The 20629-nt window shown below is 41.8% G+C and overlaps 1 long non-coding RNA gene across 1 annotated transcript; it reads left to right on the forward strand.

The window, feature by feature from the left end:
• Positions 1-183: 183 nt before the first annotated feature.
• On the forward strand, positions 184-15148 carry LOC144294506 (uncharacterized). The gene is made up of 3 exons (XR_013361869.1): positions 184-1335; positions 2027-2178; positions 14054-15148. It is a non-coding gene; the product is annotated as an uncharacterized LOC144294506 (long non-coding RNA).
• The last annotated feature ends 5481 nt before the right edge of the window (positions 15149-20629 follow it).

The raw sequence follows: 20629 nt of genomic DNA on the forward strand, positions 1-20629 counted from the left end.
CTCCTCCCGCTCTTGTTTTGGTCTTCATGATCCTAAAGCTCTAGAAGTTAAGTTCAAAGTTAGAAGGATATATATATATATATATATATATATATATATATATATATATATTTTTTTTTTTTTTACAAATTCTTGTTTAATACCGTATTGTGCTATGTAAAATATGAATTGGTCGTATCAGCTTGTCATTTCTTGAAGATTCCTTTGGTCTCTTCCAGATACCAGTTTATCCTGCCTTATTTCTACTGCTTGGTGTGTGACAGATGATACCTAGGTAGCAAATCGTTCACGGCTTCGCTCACTTGCAGGTACTGGCCCGGTTTGGAGTTCTGAGGTCCAGAGCCAATGGCCAGGAAGGAATTCTTGAGATGACTTTGGTACAAAAAGATGGTTTTACTAAAGCACAGGGACAGGACTCGTGAGCAGTAAGAGCTGCCGGCCCAGGATTACGGAGGAGCAATTTATTATACTCTTTGGAGTTGGGGAAAGGAAAGATAAGGGGAAATTTCCACAAGGATTTTCATATGCTAAAGAAGATCCCGGGATGCTGGAGGCCTAACTATTGTCAAGCTAATGTTTCTCCTTCCCAGAAAAGCCTTCACAGGAAGATGGTTGGGAGTTTCTGGAGGAATGTTACCCGCTGCCTGCCTCAAGTATTTGTGAATGGGCTGCAGGTCATAAAAACATTCCATTTTACCTGCGTTTCTTTCTGCCTCTGTTCTCCACATCAGGGATCATTCTCTCTTAGGTCTTGATTGTTGCTTTGCAAGAAAATATGGAATTTTGTGGGTTTTTTTTCAACAATGATATTTGTGTCCTTAATATCAAATGTCACAATATTCCTTTTCTGTGACCTCAGGCATACGTTTTAACTTTTGCGTCAATTGGAATCATCGTGCTGTCTTTTTAAAAAACACTGAAAGAGCCAGTGACGCTCAGCACCTATGCAAACAGCTATGCACATACGTCAGTTGAAGTGACCATAAAGTGGGCATCCGTGGTTGAAATCACACAGGCGCAGAGGGTGACATTGACCTCACAAATGCTCCCTAGTCAACAGGGACTACAAATTACCTTGTTTTGGGTTGCTCTGAGCCTCTTGACAATAATGCTGTAAGGTAGAAGTGCCTGGGGGCACTCACCTGGGCCCACGCCAGGGTGAACCCTCACAGATGTTTCCTGCTTGGAGACAATACTCTTCCTGGACTGGCCCTTGTGGTTCTTCATGTGATTGCAGAGCACACCTCAGAAACAACCATTAGGGAACTTTGATCAACAACAAAATGTATTTACTCCCGAGTCCTGGAGGCTCCCTGGCACATCCAGGGCCATGGGGTAAGTAAGGTAGCGGAAAGAGAGGCAAAGAGAGGGACAGAGACCGAGAGACAGACCTAGAGTTTTCCAGATTTACTCTAAAAGTGGATTTAAAACTTAGAGTGGGAAGTAAGCCCAGAGAAGGGAAAGCAGGGTTACTCAGACAGGGCTTTCTAAAAGGGGAAATTCATGGGTGGGGAGGCCTGGCTCTTTATGGAGTTGTGCAGTTGCCAATGTGTTTGAGATGGATGTCTTTGAAATGGACGCCTTGGCAACCAAAGCTTAATGTCCAGCACTTACATTATAATAAAACTAGCTAATTGTCAGGCATTTACACTACCCGTCTATTGTAAGTCACTTCCTAATTTCAAGAGATGTTAAAATGTTACAGAAAATGTGTTTTGGGGCAGCCCAGGTGGCTCAGTGGTTTAGCGCCGCCTTCAGTCCAGGGCGTGATCCTGGATTCCGGGGATCGAGTCCTGAGTTGGGCTCCCTGCATGGAGCCTGCTTCTCCCTTGCCTATGGCTCTGCCTCTCTCTCCGTGTGTGTCTCTCATGAGTAAGTGAATAAAATTAAAAAAAAAAAAAAAAAAAAAGAAAATGCATTTTGGAACTGAAGGAATGCAGCACTGAGCATTTATCACTGGCTAAGTACATAGCGCGCATTTAATCATGGCAAATCCGGATTACCACGTTTCATCTCCATTTTGCAGACGAGGGAATTGAAGCTCCCGTGGTCATAAGACTAGTAAATTGAGGAACTGAGATTTTAACACAAATCTGCCTGACACAAGCACCCACGCTCCAGACCACTGTGCTAACCTTTCTTTGGGGCCTGGAATGAAGGGTCCAAGGCTGCTTCAAGGTTAGTATGGCTCTCCCAAATCACTTTGACATTATTTTTGTTCTAAACTATTTGCTTGCTCTCAAAGCAAGCTTCATTGTCTGGCTTCGGGTAAGTATTCACTATACATTCGTAGAATGAATAAAGGCTGTTAATCTGTTCTGAGCATGGAATGCCCATAATAGGCCAAAGTTATAGGAAAATACAACTTTTGAGAAAAGACTTGTCATGGGAACTTACTTTCATAAAGATGCCTGCAAAAGTCCAGATAGTTTGGATAACTCCAGTGTCCAACAGTGTTAGCTATTACTGTTATATTAAAAGGTATTAAATACCACTTAAAAGGTAGTACTTGACAGCCAACAAATAATAGACCATCTTGTGATCATCTTTATTTTGATTGTGTCTATTTTTTCTGTTTGGCTATAATACCAAAGGCAATGAGCATAGATTCTCATGCTCAAAATGGAGTGAGCTGGGCAAAGGAGAAGAGCAGAGTGAGAGAGCGAGCCACATGCACCTGTCTGAGCACATCTGTTTCTGGGAGGCCAGGTCCAGATGTGGTGCAAGAGACTGCTATTCATTAAAGACCTCAGGGTTATGCCTCCTCTATTCCTTCTTTGATTCAGTACTGGGTTGGGGTAGCTGCTTTCTTTTTTATTTTATTTTATTTTATTTATTTTATTTTATTTTACTTTTTTATTTTATTTTATTTTATTTTATTTTATTTTATTTTATTTTATTTTATTTATGATAGTCACAGAGAGAGAGAGAGAGAGAGAGAGAGAGAGAGAGAGAGGCAGAGACATAGGCAGAGGGAGAAGCAGGCTCCATGCACCGGGAGCCCGACGTGGGATTCGATCCCGGGTCTCCAGGATCGCGCCCTGGGCCAAAGGCAGGCGCCAAACCGCTGCGCCACCCAGAGATCCCGGTTAGCTGCTTTCTTACCCAAATCTTTGCAATGAGAATCACATGCTCTCTCCCAGCCATCCCCACCCACTGGGAGGTTCCAGGAATGTAACTGCAAACAAGTAACATCTTCTCGGGATACCAAGGCCCCTTTTATCATCTCTCAGCTCTTCCTTAGGGATCAAATAAATAGAGTCCATGCTGGGGTTTGCACAATACAGAGTGGGTTAAAGTCTGGAGATACTTTATTCACTATGAAAGATACGGTACATTACTTGTGTCGTGTATGTGACATAATACTAACCAACTTGATTTTTCTTATGTTATTCTATGGAGTCAGTCAATCATGGAATTTTATAGCTAGGGGGTTTCTGAGATATCATCTCATCTAACTCCCAGTGCAACAGAGGAATAGTCTCAATCATATCACTAGCAAGTGGCCACTGATGGCTACTGGAATTTCTCCAGGGATGGAGAAAAAAGCAGTTTATTCTATTATTGGAGAGTGTTTATTTTTGCTAAGCTAAACTTTATATCCTGCCATGATCCATCTGGTGGTATTAGTGCTATACCCTCTAGTATATCTTCTTGCTTAGACATATTTGTACTGGATTTGTTAATTTTTCTTTTTAGTTTAACCCCTCCTGCCCATTGGGCAACAGATGACTGAGTTAAGAGCAGACAGTTGACCCAGGAATTAAACCCCCTTGAAAAGTTGAACCAAAGGACACTGAAACCATGACTGATCATGGAGCACTTCACAGTGGATCCTCCAGGATTTAAAGTGTTAATGTCCGTGGGGTCTACTAGAGAGAAAACAAAGCCCAAGTGGAAGGACTGACTGTATCTTGAATCACCAGGAAAAAAAAGGTAGAGTCCGTTGGTATAGAGAGAGTCCTGAAGAGAGTCTTGTCAGGTGGCATTAATATTGTTTTCTATTATTTTAATTAAATCTTTCAGTATAAGTCTATTTCAAGAGTATTAGCAAAGTGGGATGTGACAAAAGAATACATTTCTTGTTTTAATGGACATCAAATAAAGCGGGATATAAATAATATCCTTTATCTGGCCCATTTGCTGCAGCAAAAATTAGGATAGAATTGCTAATAGCGTCAACCTCTAGGTCTTGCTGGACAGGGGCCAAGGGCTGAGCTCCACAGAACGCCACCTTAAGAGGCAGTATATTGGTCTTTGGGAGGACATCCCTGCATGGAGCCTGCTTCTCCCTCTGCCTGTGTCTCTGCCCCTCTCTCTGTGTATGTGTGTGTCTCCATGAATAAATAAATAAAATCTTAAAAAAAAAAAAAGATGGAACCTCTCTCAGCCTGTTTCTTCGAGTGACTGGAATGAGCAGAAGCCACTGCCAAGCCAACTGGACACTGGGCATGAGTGATAAATAAACTTTAGGTCTGCTTGCTGCTGAATTTTGCAGTTATTTGTTACCACATCATAACCCACTGTATCCAGAAAGACCTGAGAGAGGTCAATTTCTGCCTCAACTGTTGTCTTTGTTCAGTGCTGCGTGTGGGAATGTGAAATGATTAGGGTATTCTGAGAGGACTACATTAGCAGGTACTCTAGTTAGCATACCCCAAATGCAAGATACGTTAGCTGTAAATATTTTGAATGTTTAACCGAGGCGCCCATCCCCACATAGGGACTTACCTGCCCGAAGAGGACTGGGGAAGCCGCACCTTTAACCACTGCACCATCTTCACTGAATGGTCTTCAATCAGCACTGTTGAGAACTGCCGCTCTGACTCGCTCCTTTCCCATATTCTTTGTGGACAAACTCTCAATCTCCTGCCTCTTCTGAGTTTGAACATCTGGGATGTGACCACGAGTAAAGCAGCCAACCCTTGCACATTTCAATCCCTAATCTCCTATTGTGTCTTTATTTTGCAATTTGGCTCCTGGAGGCCAATCTATTTACGCCAATGTCCCCATTTTTTAAACCTCATTTTCTCGCACAACTTGCCTGTTAAGCCAGATTTAAGGCTAAATTAATCTGGCCTCCAGGACTGATGTCTTACTACAAGATAGAAGCTATAGGACATAGGCTGTGCTACAGCCATGGCCTACATCACGAATCGATCACAACACGCTTGCTATCTTAGCCTTACATCTTTCTCGGCAGGGTTGTAGGCAATTACTGCCAATAAATTCATTCATTCATCTGTGGGTTCATTACCTCAGCAAGAATTGTTAGTATTGTTATTCAAAGATGTTTATAATTTTCGAACCTCAGCAAGTATTTATTGAACACTTACTATGTGCCAGGTCCTGCTCTGGGCACCGGATATAAACTAGAAATTATAATCCTGAACTTGAGTTTCCAAGATGAAATAAGACAATGCATATAAATACCCTTGTGAACTCTAAAGCTCTATCCAAAGAGATTGGAAAGAAGTTCCCACATTCCTCAATTTCTAATTTTCTCGTTTAGTAACATTTTTGTAATGGATGGCACCTAATTTGTCATTGATATTTTACGTGGTAGTAAACCATAGGCAGAAAGTTGCACAGGCTCAGAAATCTAACTGATTTGTTTTAAGAAATCTGAAATGTTTGCGTGGTCAGGCCATTTAACTTTTTGGGGTCTCTGTTTTTTTATTGTGGAGATATTTAACATAGGAATAGATACATAAGGATTCTTTACAAGTATTTGTAAAGTGTTTAGCATTGTGATTAGCACATGGTAAGATTTCAATAATAATGTTGATTATTGTTAGTACCCTAAAGTCTAATAACAAGCGTTTTTCTCCATAAGGTTCAATAAAACTATGAATTTTGAAGAAAAAAAAGTGGCTTATAAACATTTTTATTTTCTTTAAATTATCCCTTGTGAAAAAAAAAAAAAGTTGCTTACCAGGGATTAAGCATTGTTATCCCCTGAGGATTACTATAAATACAGAATTTCAGAACCATCCCTAGGCCAGATGAATCAGAATCTGCATTTTAGCAAGGTCCCTGGGTATCGGGATGCACACTAGCTTTGAAGAAGCTTTAACTGGGTGGAGAGGTGCATAGAAGTTGCTCATGGCTGATCGGATTCATTTTCATTCCTGTTCATGCTTCAGGTTTGGGTATATCAGATTCACTATCCCATTCAGCTTTTTAGTTTTCCATAATTAATGTCCAGAAACAAACAAAAAAATGAAAACAAAGAAGGGCAGAGTATAGAATGAACTTTAACTTGTCATCCAGTTCATGGTGTCAAATTCAACCATGTACTCCACACATGAATGCTTCATCTAAAGTCTATTTAGGGGACGCCTGGGTGGCTCAGTGGTTGAGCCTCTGCCTCTGGCTCAGGGTGTGATCCTGGAGTCCTGGGATCGAGTCCTGCACTGGCCTCTGCCTGTGTCTCTGCCTCTCTCTCTGGGTCTCTCATGAAGAAATAAATAAAATCTTTAAAAAAAAAAAAAGTCTATTTAGTCCACGTAACAAAGATCCAAGATAGGCATTATTAGCTTCATGTTATAAGAAATGAAACTGAGTCTCAGTGAAATTACAAATGCTTCAAAAGGAAACAGAGCCAGAGGTGGAAAAGCTGGATTTGAATCTAGGTTTGTTTTTTCTCTAGATTAGATCTTTTGTTTTGTTTCCCAATACACCAGTGTGCCATTGCATCAGTTGCCTTACATTTCTGCTCTGTAGGTAATGGATCAAAAAGGAGGCTTTCTTCCTTTCCAACAGATTGGAAACACAATACGTCCATCTATCCAAAAGTCTTTATCTTGCTACATTAGTCCCCTCCCCTCTGTTTTTATTGGGTCTTAAAATGGTACACATTTTGCAAATGTGAATTATTGAGCCAACATATGGTTTCAATTGAACAATTCCAATATATCACTGTGGAAAAAAAAAAAGGAAAACACAAACTAACCCTTGTACTTTTGCAAATGCATTTTAATAAAAATCTATAAAGAAAGATCCAGATTTAAGTAGAGACACATTTATAGTTGTTTATTTTTACCTTCACTGTTGATCATGCCTAACAGCCAGAGCACTGTAGACACAGCTTTCATTCATCTGCTTTTATGATTTCCCCGAAGTTTGGGGCACTATTTACCAGAATTCAGACTATAGCTTACTGTGCCTGCCTATGGCCTGGTGGTGGCTCCGGAGCTGCCAACTTGAGTTGGGTATTTGTTCCAGAAAGATTGTAAGGATTTAACACACTGCTCCCATTTTACTGAAAGAGAGATTTATATCCTTGGATAGGTCTGACCTCAGAAATGTTTTAGATTAGGACTCACAGAATTTCCATTAGATTGTGGTTATCCACACCTGACACAGTTTGGTAAAACCTATGCGGGGAGGTGGGTTATGGGAGAATTCGATCTTTTCAAGCAGATTTGGCACAAAGTGGAGGAATCTTTGCGCATGACTATAATGATAACAATCACTGTCATCGTTTGTGTGGGGCTCCCAGTCTTTCATATCCACTTTGCATTTCACCTGTGTAATGGATGTTTTGAGGTAGGTACTACCAATATACTAACACACAGGTGTGGGAAATGCAGTTCCGCAAAGTTGTGACTTGCCTTGGTGACAGTTGGTGACTAATGTCACAGGTCATAAATGACACTCTTGTTTCATATATTTTTTAAGATTTTATTTATTTGAGAGAGAGACAGAGTGGACAAGCTGGGGGAGGGGCAAAGGGAGAGGGTCAAGCAGACTCCCCGATAAAGAGGGATCCCAATGTGGCACTTGATTCCAAGACCCTGAGATCATGACCTGAGCCGAAGTCAGACACTTAACTGATGGAGCCACCCAGGAGCCCCCTCACTTTGCATTTTGAGACTTTGCTTAGCTTTTCTGCCGTCAAATTCTCCTGGTTTTCTTCCTCTTGTAGCTGTCACTTTCAAAGGCCTTCTCATATTTTCCTCTGGTTGACTGGGGCTGTATCTGTTGAGGTGCCCTGGGGCATGTTCCTTGCACCCTCTCCCTCTATTTTCTCATAGATGCTCATGCTCCTTCTAATGTCTTTAAATACCATCCATATTCTGATGAATCTCAAATCAAGCAGAATGGATTTATTACTTCCGTTCTTTGATAGATAAAATAGTCGTGACTTCCCCATATTCCTTCTCTTTCTCACACAGGTTTGAAAATAAAGAAATCCAAAATGACAAAGTCATGAGCAAACGAAGCTCACCATTGCCTCTACCGGCATACTATATCACCCAACGAATAATATTCGTATGAATAATGCAGTGCATGACCATAGACTACAGAAACTGTACTTTCCGTGAACTTCGTAAATGCATTAAATCATGTCTTTTCCTGCTCCATCTGTATTTTTATCATGATTAGTTGTAATACATCTTAGCAGATTCCACTTCATTTTATACTTAGTTATATATTTTCTCAGCTTTGAAAGCATTCCTTCCTGCAGTTATTTCACACAGATCACTCAGGCTAATTCTTCAGTCACTTCAAACTCAGTATTAACTCCTTGAATAAGCAACAACCCAGGAGTGTTGGCAACAATGCTATAAGAGCCGTGAGAAGCACATAAAAGCACATAAAAGTTGTTTTGTTTTTGACTATTGATATCATTCCCCATGTTCTCAACTATTTTTGAGCAGTGGTTTTAGTTATTAAAAGGGTAATAACTAAGCAAGTGTACTCTGCACACATCTCTTGGGCCACTGCAATCAAACCTGATTTAACTCAGCATCTGTAACTTTCCCTGCTTAGCCAGCTAACAAATGAGCCCCTTGGAAATATACTTTGGTTGTAGCCTTACTTTTATTTATTTATTTATTTATTTATTTATTTATTTATTCTTACTTTTATTTATATCTGTGTGAAGAAATTCTGCTGCGAGGAGATATTAAGTTTTAAGCTAACTGTTGGGACTGTTGATCTCCTGTGAATTGGGAATATTGTGGTGAATGCTTGATACGGTCACATGTCATCACATAATGCATTGTCTAGCTGCAGTGTCATCGCATAATGAACACACTGCTTTGCAGTTTAATTCGATATCAGAATAATCCACGCTCCACTGTGTCTGAAAAGCATAACATCTGAGGTCCACTTTTCTCTTTCCTGCTTTTGATGCGGTGGGTATTCACTGGTAATAAAAATTGCATAAAAATATCACATCGTGATAATACACGTGACATATAGTATTGCTGAGTAGTAACTATGCCGCCGTGATTTATTGTGTGCTGATGGGAAGTGTGAGCTTGGTGTCACATGTGGTTTCTGTCACAAAAGCTCAACCCTGTCACTGCAGTGGGAAAGACAACGTGTAAGTGAATGAGTGCTGCTGCATTCCAACAGGCTTTCCTCTTCACACTGAAATTTGGATTTCACATAATTTTCCCATGTCACAAATATTTTTCTGTTGATGTTCAGCCGTTTATGAGTGTAAAAACTATTCTTAGCTTATAGGCCATACAAAAACAGGAGGCCAGTTGGATTTGGCCTAAAGTCCATAATTCAATTTCTGATTTTGAGGAGTACAGTGTCCATAATTAAACCACTGTTTGTAGTTCCCAAACCTATTATTCTTCCATCCTCTTCACTTCTATGAACAACAACACTACAATTACTTGAGGTAAAACTTTACTTCAATCCTTAGATTCTTCTACACACAGATACTGACTATATTTTACTATTTACTTTTCATCTGTTTATATTTAGAATAAACTTCTCAAAAATACAATTTTTTTTCTTTTAAATTTGACAATCTTTGTCTTTTAATTGAGGTGATTGAGACAATTTACATTTTATGAAATTATTGATGTAGTTGTACATAAACTTACCATTTGGTTATTTATCCTTTGTCCCATTTGCCTTTTGTTTCTTTTTCTCTTTCTTCTTTTCTCAAAAAAATGAATATTTAAATATTTTATTTCCATAACATTTTGTTATATCTATAAGTATTTGCTCTACTAGGGTTTTTGATATATATATTTAACTCATAATCATCTACTTTCAAGCAATATACCACTGCACATTTAGAAGAAGAACCTTAACACATATATTTCTAATTCTTTCATCTTATCATTTGTGTTATTGTTGGCATACATTTTACTTCTACATATTTGACGTACTCCAAAATATATTCTTATTGTTTTTCATTTGGTCATTGACGATCCCTGAAAACTATTAAAATCAAGAAAAAGAGTGTGTTTTAATATTTACTCTCCTTTGGACCCTTCTGGCCCTGATCATTTCTTTGGGTAAATCCAAATATTCATCTGGTATCTTGAATCTTCTGCTTAAGAATTTTCTTGAACATTTCTTATAGTGCAGGGGTGTTGACAATAAATGGTCTCAGTTCTTGTTTGTCTAAAAGATATTTTTGCTTGATATAAATCAGTTCTTGTTTGTCTAAAGGATATTTTTGCTTGATATAAAATTCTGGGTTGACAAATTTTTTGTGAGTACTTGAAAGATGTTATTTTTCTTTTTACATGCTTGTCTGTATGAATTTTCTTTGCTTCTATGTAATATACAGATTTTCTAACTGCCATCAATATTTTCTCTTTCTCTTTCTTTTTATTTTTTAAAATATTTTATTTATTCATGAGAGACACAGAGGGAGAGAGACGCAGAGACACAGGCAGTGAGAAAAGCAGGCTCCATGCAGGGAGCCTGATGTGGGACCTGATCCCAGGTCCCCAGAATCAGGCCCTGGGCTGAAGGCGGTGCTAAACCGCTGAGCCACCTGGGCTCCCCTCTCTTTCTTTTTCAACAGGATAACTCCAATGTATCTAGAGGTGAGTGTGTGAGTGTGTGTGTGTGTGTGTGTGTGTATTTATCCTGTTTACTGTTCTCTGAACTTCTTAGATCTGTGGATTATTAACTTTCCTTTTTTTTTTGGAAATTCTCAGCTGTATTTCTTCATATATTTCTCTTGCCCTCTTTTCTTGAGAGACTCCAGTTACACCTGGGCTAGACAGATACCCAATAATTTGGATGCTCTGTTCTGTTTTTCATCAGTTCTCTTTCCTTTCCTTCCCTTCTTTTCCTCCCTTTTTTCTTTCCCTCACCCCCCTTCTTCTTCCACTTTGCTGCTTTTATTTACAATGAGAATAAAATTTCAGGTTATCAAAATTAGCTACACACTCTTTGTTTCCATATTAAATACAATGATCAAGCTTTAGTAGATACCGCCCTTATTGCTTTAGCTTTTGGAAGGCAGGACACTTTACACTCTCCAAGTGCCCTTTGTCCCAGAGTAAGTGTGTGCTTGAAGTGAATGAACACAGAGGAATTTCTGGACTTTGTACTGGAGATTCTGCAGGCTTTTTGGCCTTTTCTCTGGCACTTCCCTCTTCACAATCCTTTGGAGAGTGGCGGAGGTTTGTTATCTCTAATGCTAGCTCACAATGGATGTTGTATAAGCAACTGTGTTAGATCTTAACAAAGAAACCAGCCTCTTCCCAAGTGTATTTAGAAGGGTGAGCAAACAAAACCAGCAAGCAGTTATACAGTTTGTAAACATTAAATATTTTTCTCAGTGCAAATATGCAGACATCATACATGAAAATATGTAGCTCACTGTGGCACAACTTGTTTAACAACGATGGCCAGTGACATTAATGCTTTATGATATCACACACACACACACAAAGTCATCATACACATGGTTTGTGCCAGGAGAACTTAGAGTTATTTTTTCCTGTCACTTTAATACATCTCCAGTTTTCTGCTGTTTATCTACACAACCAGTAGGTCATAATTCGTCCGTTACCACTAGTATACAGTTTTAATCTTTTTTGAAAGATTAAGTCACTCTTACATTTGTTCTTAAAATATACCATAAACACACACATTTCACCCCTGTGATCCTAGCACATAGCACAGACACTGGTGCATCGTTGGCAAATCTCTGTCCAGGGAATGCATCAATGCCAGAAATCTGAGTCTTTTGAGCAATTTAATTCAGAAGCTGCCTACCCCCCTTGCACAAAGCCGATTTTACATCTTGGGCCCCTGAATCCAGTGCTTCTCTGGTCTGCTTATATTTGAGTTGAATCCCCAGGATGTATGCTTTCTAGCTTATATGCTTCCTAGCCATCAAATCCTTCCCAGGGAGAATAGGAACCTGGCACTGCTTTTGATGACACATCAATGACGTGATGTCTAGTTTCTATTAAAAATTGAAAAGCAAAAGATTTAATGCCAGAAACAAAAGTATAGACAATGTCATGTGTAAACCTTAGTATATTGCTTAATATACTAAGCAACCAGCCTTGAGGGCTGCCAGGAAGTCCTGGACCAAAGCAGACGACCATACGAGAGGCCTAGGCAAGTACGGCTTATCCCAAATACCACAGGCACATGGCACAGGCAACCACGGGCTTCCATTACAGTTTTTTTGAATTTCCTGTTAAATAGTCTTTGTTAAGTTAGCTAGAACTGTGGTAACTACCCAGTTAGAAACAAAGTAGTTTCCTGATAGGGGGTCATGCATCTTTTGAGTTCAGAGTTTTAAAGTGAAGTAAGCCCAATTGCCTAAATTTGGGACACATATATTATGCGTTCAGATTTGCCACATGTACAGAGTGGGGCGTGGCCCCCTACAGACTCAAGACTTCACTGTATTTGCGCTATGATTTGCACTAGGTTCCAAGGTCTCCTCTTTCTGGAAATGAAAATAAATATATTGTCCAACAAAAGACTGAGTACCTACTGTATGCCAGGCTCTGCATGTGTTCAGGGAGAAAGAGATAAATAAGATTAGTGTTTTGCTCTCTAGGAGCACACAGCATAGTGGGAGAGAAAGATATGTAACTTGAAAAAGAAGCAATTCCGTATAAGGAGAGTCCTTCTGGGGGATGTACAAGACAGGACACTGAACAAACCACGGAAAAGGTCACAGGCATTTTCGGAGATGATGGCTGTCAGATTCCAGGTGCTCACCAGGGATTACGATTCATTCTTCCTTGGCCCAGGAATTGGAAAAGTTCAAAATAAAATATAATGTGTGGGCAGGTGTTCCAGACTTAATGTTTGTAACCCCCACCCTAGGTCATGTGTTGAAATCCTGTGTTACAGTGTGACGGCGTTAGGAAGTGAGGCCTTTGGGAGGTGATTAGGTCCTGAGGGGGGAGCCCTTGTGAGTGGGTATAGTGTCTTAAACAGAGACCCCACAGAGCTCTCTTGCTTTCTTTCTTCCACATAAGGACACAATGAGGTGGCCATATAGGACCAGGAAGGGTGCCCCCACCGGCCACCAGATCTTTGACTCCCTGATCTTAAACTTGCCTGTGGGCAGAACCATGAGAAATAAATGTTTGTAGCTTAAGCTACCAACCCTATGGCGCTTTGTCATAGCAGCCCAAACTGACTCGGATGACAGGTGACCCACCAATAGAACAAAGAGTAGAAGGGCCATGGGGTCCCCCAGGGAGGAGATTTTTTTTGCCCATAGATAAGGAGGGGTATTAATATTTAAACATTAATATCTAACACTTCATTCTATTATGTGTTACGAAGCATTCTGAGAACTTTACATGTATCATCTCATCTAATCCTCTAATCATCCTACACCCTCAGGATCATCTCAAGAATAAGAATCTTTCAGAGAAAAGAGAAGGCAAATGTTGTGGACCAAGGAAAGGTGCTCCATTGCGGAAGACAGAGGCCAGGGGTAGAAACTGAGTGAACTCTGAAGAAAGCGTCTGAGGGAGGGTCTTACAAGGGGACGGACTTCTTGGACTAGAATCCGAGGCAGCGTAAGGGGACTTTGTCGTGCTGAGGTCTTGCTCTGGAGCCTAGTTTTCCTCTGTGCTTAGTGTCTTAAGAGGACTAATTGAAAGAGCCGATGGGCACACGAGGGCCGGTGGGTGATTATCTTTTTCTACAAGTGTATTTCAAATCTTGGCCGTCAACAGTTTGATAGGGGGGTCTACCCTCAGATTTTTACTTCCTTGGGAAGATAACTTACCTTCTCCTTCACATGGATACGAAGTAATAATAATTGTAATAATTGGTGTTTTTTTTTTTTTAGGGGGTCTATGATGTGCCAAGAACTATTTCAAGCTCTGAGCAGACATTATTCATGAACTCAAATAAGGAGTATAAGAGGAGTGAGCAATAATCACTCCCATTTGATAGATGAGAAAACTGAGATTTGGAGAGCTGAGGGCATTTGCCTCAGGTTCCTGTCTCTTAGCAAGTGATGGAGCCAACAGCGAACACTGGAGCCCTGCGATTTCCAGAGACTTCCACTGGAAACTGAGGAAAGGGTTAGAATAGAAGTCAAGGCAAAACATTTCAGCTGTGGTGGAAAAGTCAAAGAAGTAAATGGTAGCAGGATGTGTTCTTTCAAACTCAAAATATGGTTTAAGTGTTTAAAGATTTTTGCTGTGAGGCGTTGCAGGCCGCTGAGAAATGTGCAATGTGCGCTGTCTGGGGCAGGGATGGGAAGCCCCGCCGTGGAAGCTTCCGGGCGTCACCCTGCGGTTCCTGCAGCTGCGGTTTTCCAGGAGGCAGCCCTGGACCAGCTGGCAGCTGGCTTCTTGATGCCAAAGCCTCCCGAAGGCACAAGTTCCTCACCAGTTGGGTCTCCAGTCCCTGGAGCCTCAAGGAGTCTGGGTCACCTGCCTCGCACCTGCCCTGGGTCCCCTGTTGTGCCAGGACCTTGGCCTGCAGGTGACTTTTCCTCACGTCAGTGGTCTCATTCTTGCCCCAAATCGTTTTTATCCCGACGGGGGTAGAAGATCTTTTGATGACGTGGTTGATGTTTCACTGGAACAGGCCTGCACTATTCCTTTTCAAAATGTTTTAGATGGCAGCAAACAGCCTGGGAGGTTTTGACGTGCTGGGGGCAAAGAAGGAACTCACGGGAAAGGAGTTTCAGGACATTTGCACAGAAAAAATATTCAAGCTGTTTCAAATGCAGCGCTGCCTGCCAAAGTGGCCTTCCCAGGAGCTCAGGTCCCAATGGTTTTGGGTTGAAGACATTATTATTAATATATTCTTATGATTTTATGAGTATCTTTTCTTCTCCAAAATTGACATTAAAATAGCAACTTTAGTAGTAGTTTTGATAGAAATATTATATTTAGTAAATTTAATAAATTTAATAGTGAATTTAATAAAAAATAGCAATCTTAATAGTAAAATTCTCTGTGTTGATATTGACTCTTTCTTCATTAAGAAGACCCTAGAAGACTTCAGCCTTTGTCTACCGGCCAGGTCCCCTGCCCCTGTCCCACAGGCACCGCCAAGCGCTCAGGACTGCTGCGGATGAGCAGCTCAGTCTGGTCCATGGGGGCTTGAGCTAGCCCAGGCTCTTCCAACATCCCGGTCCTAAGTACTGTTTTGGAAGCACTTCTACCCATGGCTCTCAGTTTGGCTCCCTGGGCTGCCTGGGAGGGTGGATTCCCCTTTCCAGGTGAGAGGTCCCCAAATAATGAAGATACTGGGCAAGTTCTGAACCGCTCCGGGTCTCAGTTTACTGATATGTAAAGTGAAGATTGTTGTTTCATACCATGGGGGTTTCCTGAGGATCCAAAACATACGTGTTTGAAAAGAGCTGAGCGTACAGCAGATGCTCGATGAGGGGGAGAGTGTCAAAGCCAGTCTGTTTCCCCAGCTTCTAGGAGTTTCTGTCTGTGTGACTAATTATTGTTGAGGATGATTAGGCAATCATCAGTTGCTCTCCTGCAGGACACAGATGGGGAGGTTCCGGTCTTCACTGAGCGCCTGCAGGCCTCCCTGGTTTGGGTCCGGGCCATGTCTCCTTGGCACTCTCTCACCTTTCCTGGTCCCTTGTGTCCCTGGCAGCCCTGACCTGGCGATGCCTGGTCTCACCTCTGACCTCTGTTGCAGGGTCTCCCTATTTCCCTGGGGTTCAGCAGACCTCGAAACTCACTTGGTGCCCACATGTGTGCGTTGGTCCGCTTGGCCAGGTCAAGGAGACTGCTGGGCACAGGCTGCGGATGCGGCCAACGGTACCCAAGGGTTGGCTCCTGAGGCTGTGGCTTACAGTGTAAACGTCTCCACTGCTGTCTTGGTTTCCAGCTTCTTCGGGCCAGCAGGGATGAGCCTGAGGTGTGCGAGAGTCAAGGTCCCGGGGGGCACCCTTTGACTACTAGGGGCTAAGGGCGATCCCTCCTTTTTACTCCCCGACAGCCAGTTTTGGAGAGAGTAATTGCAGGCAGCTCTCTGAAGATGCCCCAGGAGACCGAGCACTTGGTAGTGCTTGTTAGGAACGTGCTATAACACTCCTTCTCCTCCTTTCCCTGCCCTACCCCTCTTTTTCTCTCATTCTCATTTTCAGGGATTACGATCCCATTACTTTTGGGGAGCAGTTAGTATGTAAACTTTTGTCTTTAGCATTTTTGGGAACCTTGACAAAGAGGTAACATTATTATCATTGCCACTACCCTTCCTCTTGCTCGGATTTAACTTGATGATCAGCTCTCTACTCTCCTACTCAGAAAGTAAAGTTTATTTCTCTGCTTTACGAGTCAACGCCTTTGGCCCAGATCATTCTCCTTCTTTGTCCCTGCCAGAGTTCTTTCAATTCTCACTCCCTGCTTCCAAACGTCCTGTGGTGATTTGGTCTAAGATAATACAGTAAAAGGACAAGTGGCTTTGTTGTGCGATGTGTCACTTATTGGAGGTAGCATGTGGAACTTTCACAAGGGTTTTCTGAAGAAAGACAGCCTTAGCTGGAAGCAAGGAGTTGGCAAACTTCTACTAAAGGGTGACAGAAAGGGTCAATATTTTAGGCTTTGTGGGATACGGCCATAAACGGGCTATTGCCATTATTTGATTCTACACGTCTAATGGAAAAGATACCATAGCAAATATGTCAAAGAATGGGCATGGCTGTGTTTCTAAAACTTTATTTATGAAAACAGGTTCAGGGTCAGATTGAACGCATGGGCTATAGTTGCAGACCTTTGCATTGGTGGAATTACAAGAAAATGAGGAAAGCCCAATTTTGAGAAAATACGGCATATTTAATATCTCTCAATTTCTTTAATTTCAATTCATTTTATTTCAGTAAAAATACATCAAGGGAAGGAAAATGAACAAACTGTTACGGAATGAACCAGAGTCTAAGCTGGGGGTTTCCATATGATATAAAGCTCACTGTTCTTGGCAATCCTATTACTATGATTATTAGTTTTTTAATGAGATGAAAAAAAAATAAAACGAGAGACATCTCTTCATCAAAAAGTAGTGTCAAGATTCACAAACAGGCCACCTCTCTCTAGCCCGAAGGCCCATATCCTAATTAAGCACCTGCCCTGGGCAAAGTTCTGTACTTCTGCTGCATAAAATACAAAGATAAGCCAGTTCCATTTTTAAGTCTAGAACAGGAAGAAGCAGTGCCTACTGGAGAGGTGCGCACCATCGAAGATAGGCCTTGCCTTCTTCATAAGTTGGCCCAAAGTTTTTTTGCTCAGGCCTCTGCCCCCTCTGAGTCTAGCTCTGGCCTGGGCTTGGTCGTTCCTTAAGTGAACTCAACCTCGTCTAAGCTCTTGGATGGGTGTCTCATTGACTACTCAGGACTAAGAAAGAATTTTGATCAATAGGAACAAAAGGTCACAGAGTGAGCTAGAGGGTCAGAGGTTGAGTAGATGCCAGAGGAAAAGAATGCAGAAAATAGTCACAGGCAGGACACCAAGGACACAGAGAGCAACGAAGTCTCATGATAGAATGGGCAGGCCAAGATCGACTATGTTCATGTCATTGACTCTTCCTACGTTGTGAGGTCGATGAGGTCAGGGACCCTGTCTGTCCCTTTCAACATTTTAGTTTTTTCGTCTTGCACATTGTACCTGCTCGATAAATATTTGGCCATTGCTTGACGGAATGAATGATTGAAGTCAGCTAGAGGCTCCTTTCGCAGTTAGAGAGCTAAGGCCCAAATCTTGTCCCAGCCTCCCTCGGCAGGAACTGCCCCTTCCACAGAGTCCTATAATCCACTGGTGCTTCCCACATGCTCCTCCCAGTCGACGAAGGCTCAAGGCCAGGAGGAAGTGCTCAAACCACCTAGAGTAACCAAGAGTCTTGCATCATCCACAGAGACAGGGAGATGGTCCAAGTTCTTGTTGCTGTGGAGAGATGAGGTCAAATTGTAAGAGGTCAGCGGTGTTCTTAACACTGCCTTTGTGTTGTTTTCATATAAATATTTTTACTGGGACATTTTTTGGCAACCAAGGCTAGCTCCCAGGACTGTGGAGAGAGGGGAAGCTTTGCTCACCACATGCCAATGGTATGCACTTGAGTCAACTGAGGGCCAGTGTGATTTGATATCGTGTCCTTTTTCACTTTTGTCTTGATGCTTTCCCACTGACTCAGTGTCTACCCTTTATCCTTTCTTCAAATGGGAAACAGCTGGGCTAAAGTTAAGTTCAAGTCCAAATTCCCCGCCCCCTCCTCCTTCAACATCCCCACGTCCTTCCCGGGCCAAGAAAGCAGCAGCTGTTTCTGAGACACTAATCCTATTACAGATGTTTTGCTAATTATCAGAACGCTCACTTTGGAAGCCTGTTGATGGGTAGTTAATCAGATTCGCACACTTAAACATTTTTGTGCCTCTCACCTACGGGTCTGTGGCAGGACTGTTACACAATTTGGTTGGAGCAGCTCTGAGAGGGCGGCTCTTTACTGAAGTAAGTGAGTTTCTTTAAGAAAATTCAAACGACGACCCCTTGATCCTTTCAGAGAGTGTGTGGTGGGTTCATTCACGTGGGTGCCTCCACCCTGCAATGTCCCACCCATACCAGTGTTAAGGATGATGGTCGGAGGTGCAAAATAACACGTTCGAAACTATATGTTGCATATTTCTCTTGGTTGTGGTTCTGCTTTGTCCACAGCGCATTTGACCTGCTTCCTTGGGCTAAAGACTAAACTGAAATACTGTCTAGTAATGAGATCCTGTGAAAATAAAAATACCTTACATAGTAAAGAGTTTTACGTCTTTTTTTCAGATACTTTCCTAGCCATAATCTTAGTTCATTTGTTCTACCCTATAAGGTGAGTGAGATGCATTATTTTTTATTTCTGGGGTTTTCCTTCCCTTTAATTGCCATATCCAATATAAATCCAAGCCATCAATTCTACTTCTGCAGAGGTTCCCAAGTCAATTCCTTACATGATCCTACAGTGTTATTGGATCCAAACTGTCATTTTTCTCTCATAGAGAGCCTTGCAATTGTAGCCACGCTGGTCGCCTTAAGTTCTGATTCTCCTACTGACAAAATTGTCACGAACTTTGCAAAGTATGGAGTTGATCTTGCCACTGCCCTTCTTCTGGCATGCCAGTAAATCCCCTCTGCCTACTGGGGCAAATCCAAACCCATTGGTGTGATGCATAAGATCCTTCCTCAGGTCCTTGCCCACCTCTGCTCAGTTTCCAAACAAGTGGTGATGGCTGAGACATCTCACGCTCCTTCACATCTCTGTGCCTTCGTGGACTGCGGCAGAGAAAGTGCTAACAGGTTTTGGCAACCTCACCTCCTTTCCAGAAGGCCCGTTTAATAAAGAATTCGAGCGCTTGGGTAATCCTTGATATGTTTAGAAAGTAGGTTGTATCAGAACATTCTCTGAGCCCTAATTAAATTAATTTTCCCTTTTTGCTTCTGTACATAATAAGTGTAAAAATAAATACTTGTGGAATGAGTACATTCTTAGGCTTCTCTCTAGCCAGCAATTCAATTGGCAAGCACTGTGTTCTCTCTGGAATGATCACCTACTCACTCTAGCACATACATCACCTCTCTCCTGTGAGCTGCCTTTGCTCCCTGACTTTGGAAACAGTTGACTGTGGGGTGTCATTAGATACTTCTGAACACACATGTGTGTCTCTGAGTAACGTCCAAGTCCCTTCGGCAGGACAGGCCCTTGTTTGTCCCATTGCACTGGTCAGCATTCAGTAGCTACTTAGTAGCCCTGGTAAGGTAGTCTCTAAAATGAGAATTTTAGGGACAAGAGAAGGAGGTTTATAACGGTATTGGGGTAATATAGGTGTGTGCTTTGTGTACACAGACCTATAATCTCAAGAATACAGGGTGAGACAATCCCTGCATTGGTGAGATAATATGTTATATTTAGTTCTAGCCACTGTCTTCTGACAAATAAGGACAATCTGGAGCACAATCAGAAGAGAGAGACAAGGTTGGCGACTGAATGGAAAGCATGTTATGCAAAGACTGGTTCAGTGCTCTGGAGGCATTGGCTCAGGGTAGAGAGGGATTAGAGGTGGCATGATAGCCGCCTGAAAATACCTGAAGGGCTGCCCTGGAGCAGCAGGGTTGGGTTTACTGTTATGTGTCTTCACAGGGTAAAACTAATCACAGAGATTAGTTGGTGGAAAATATAGGCAAGTGTGGAGAGGGATCCCTCTTCCCTGTTCCCCAGACCAGCTCCTGCTTGTCTCTTGAGCGTCTATGTCTGAAATCACAAAATCCCCAAATCGGAATATGTTTACTGAGTTCAAGGATGTGCGTTGATCCCAAAGCATTGTTTTTTGGATGAGATATAGGGTCACGTACTGCTGCATGAGGACAAATATTTGGGGCTTATCCCCTGCTTGGAAATCTTCCACCAGAAAATGAATTTG

Source organism: Canis aureus, chromosome 23 (assembly GCF_053574225.1).
Source record: "Canis aureus isolate CA01 chromosome 23, VMU_Caureus_v.1.0, whole genome shotgun sequence".
NCBI lineage: Eukaryota > Metazoa > Chordata > Mammalia > Carnivora > Canidae > Canis > Canis aureus.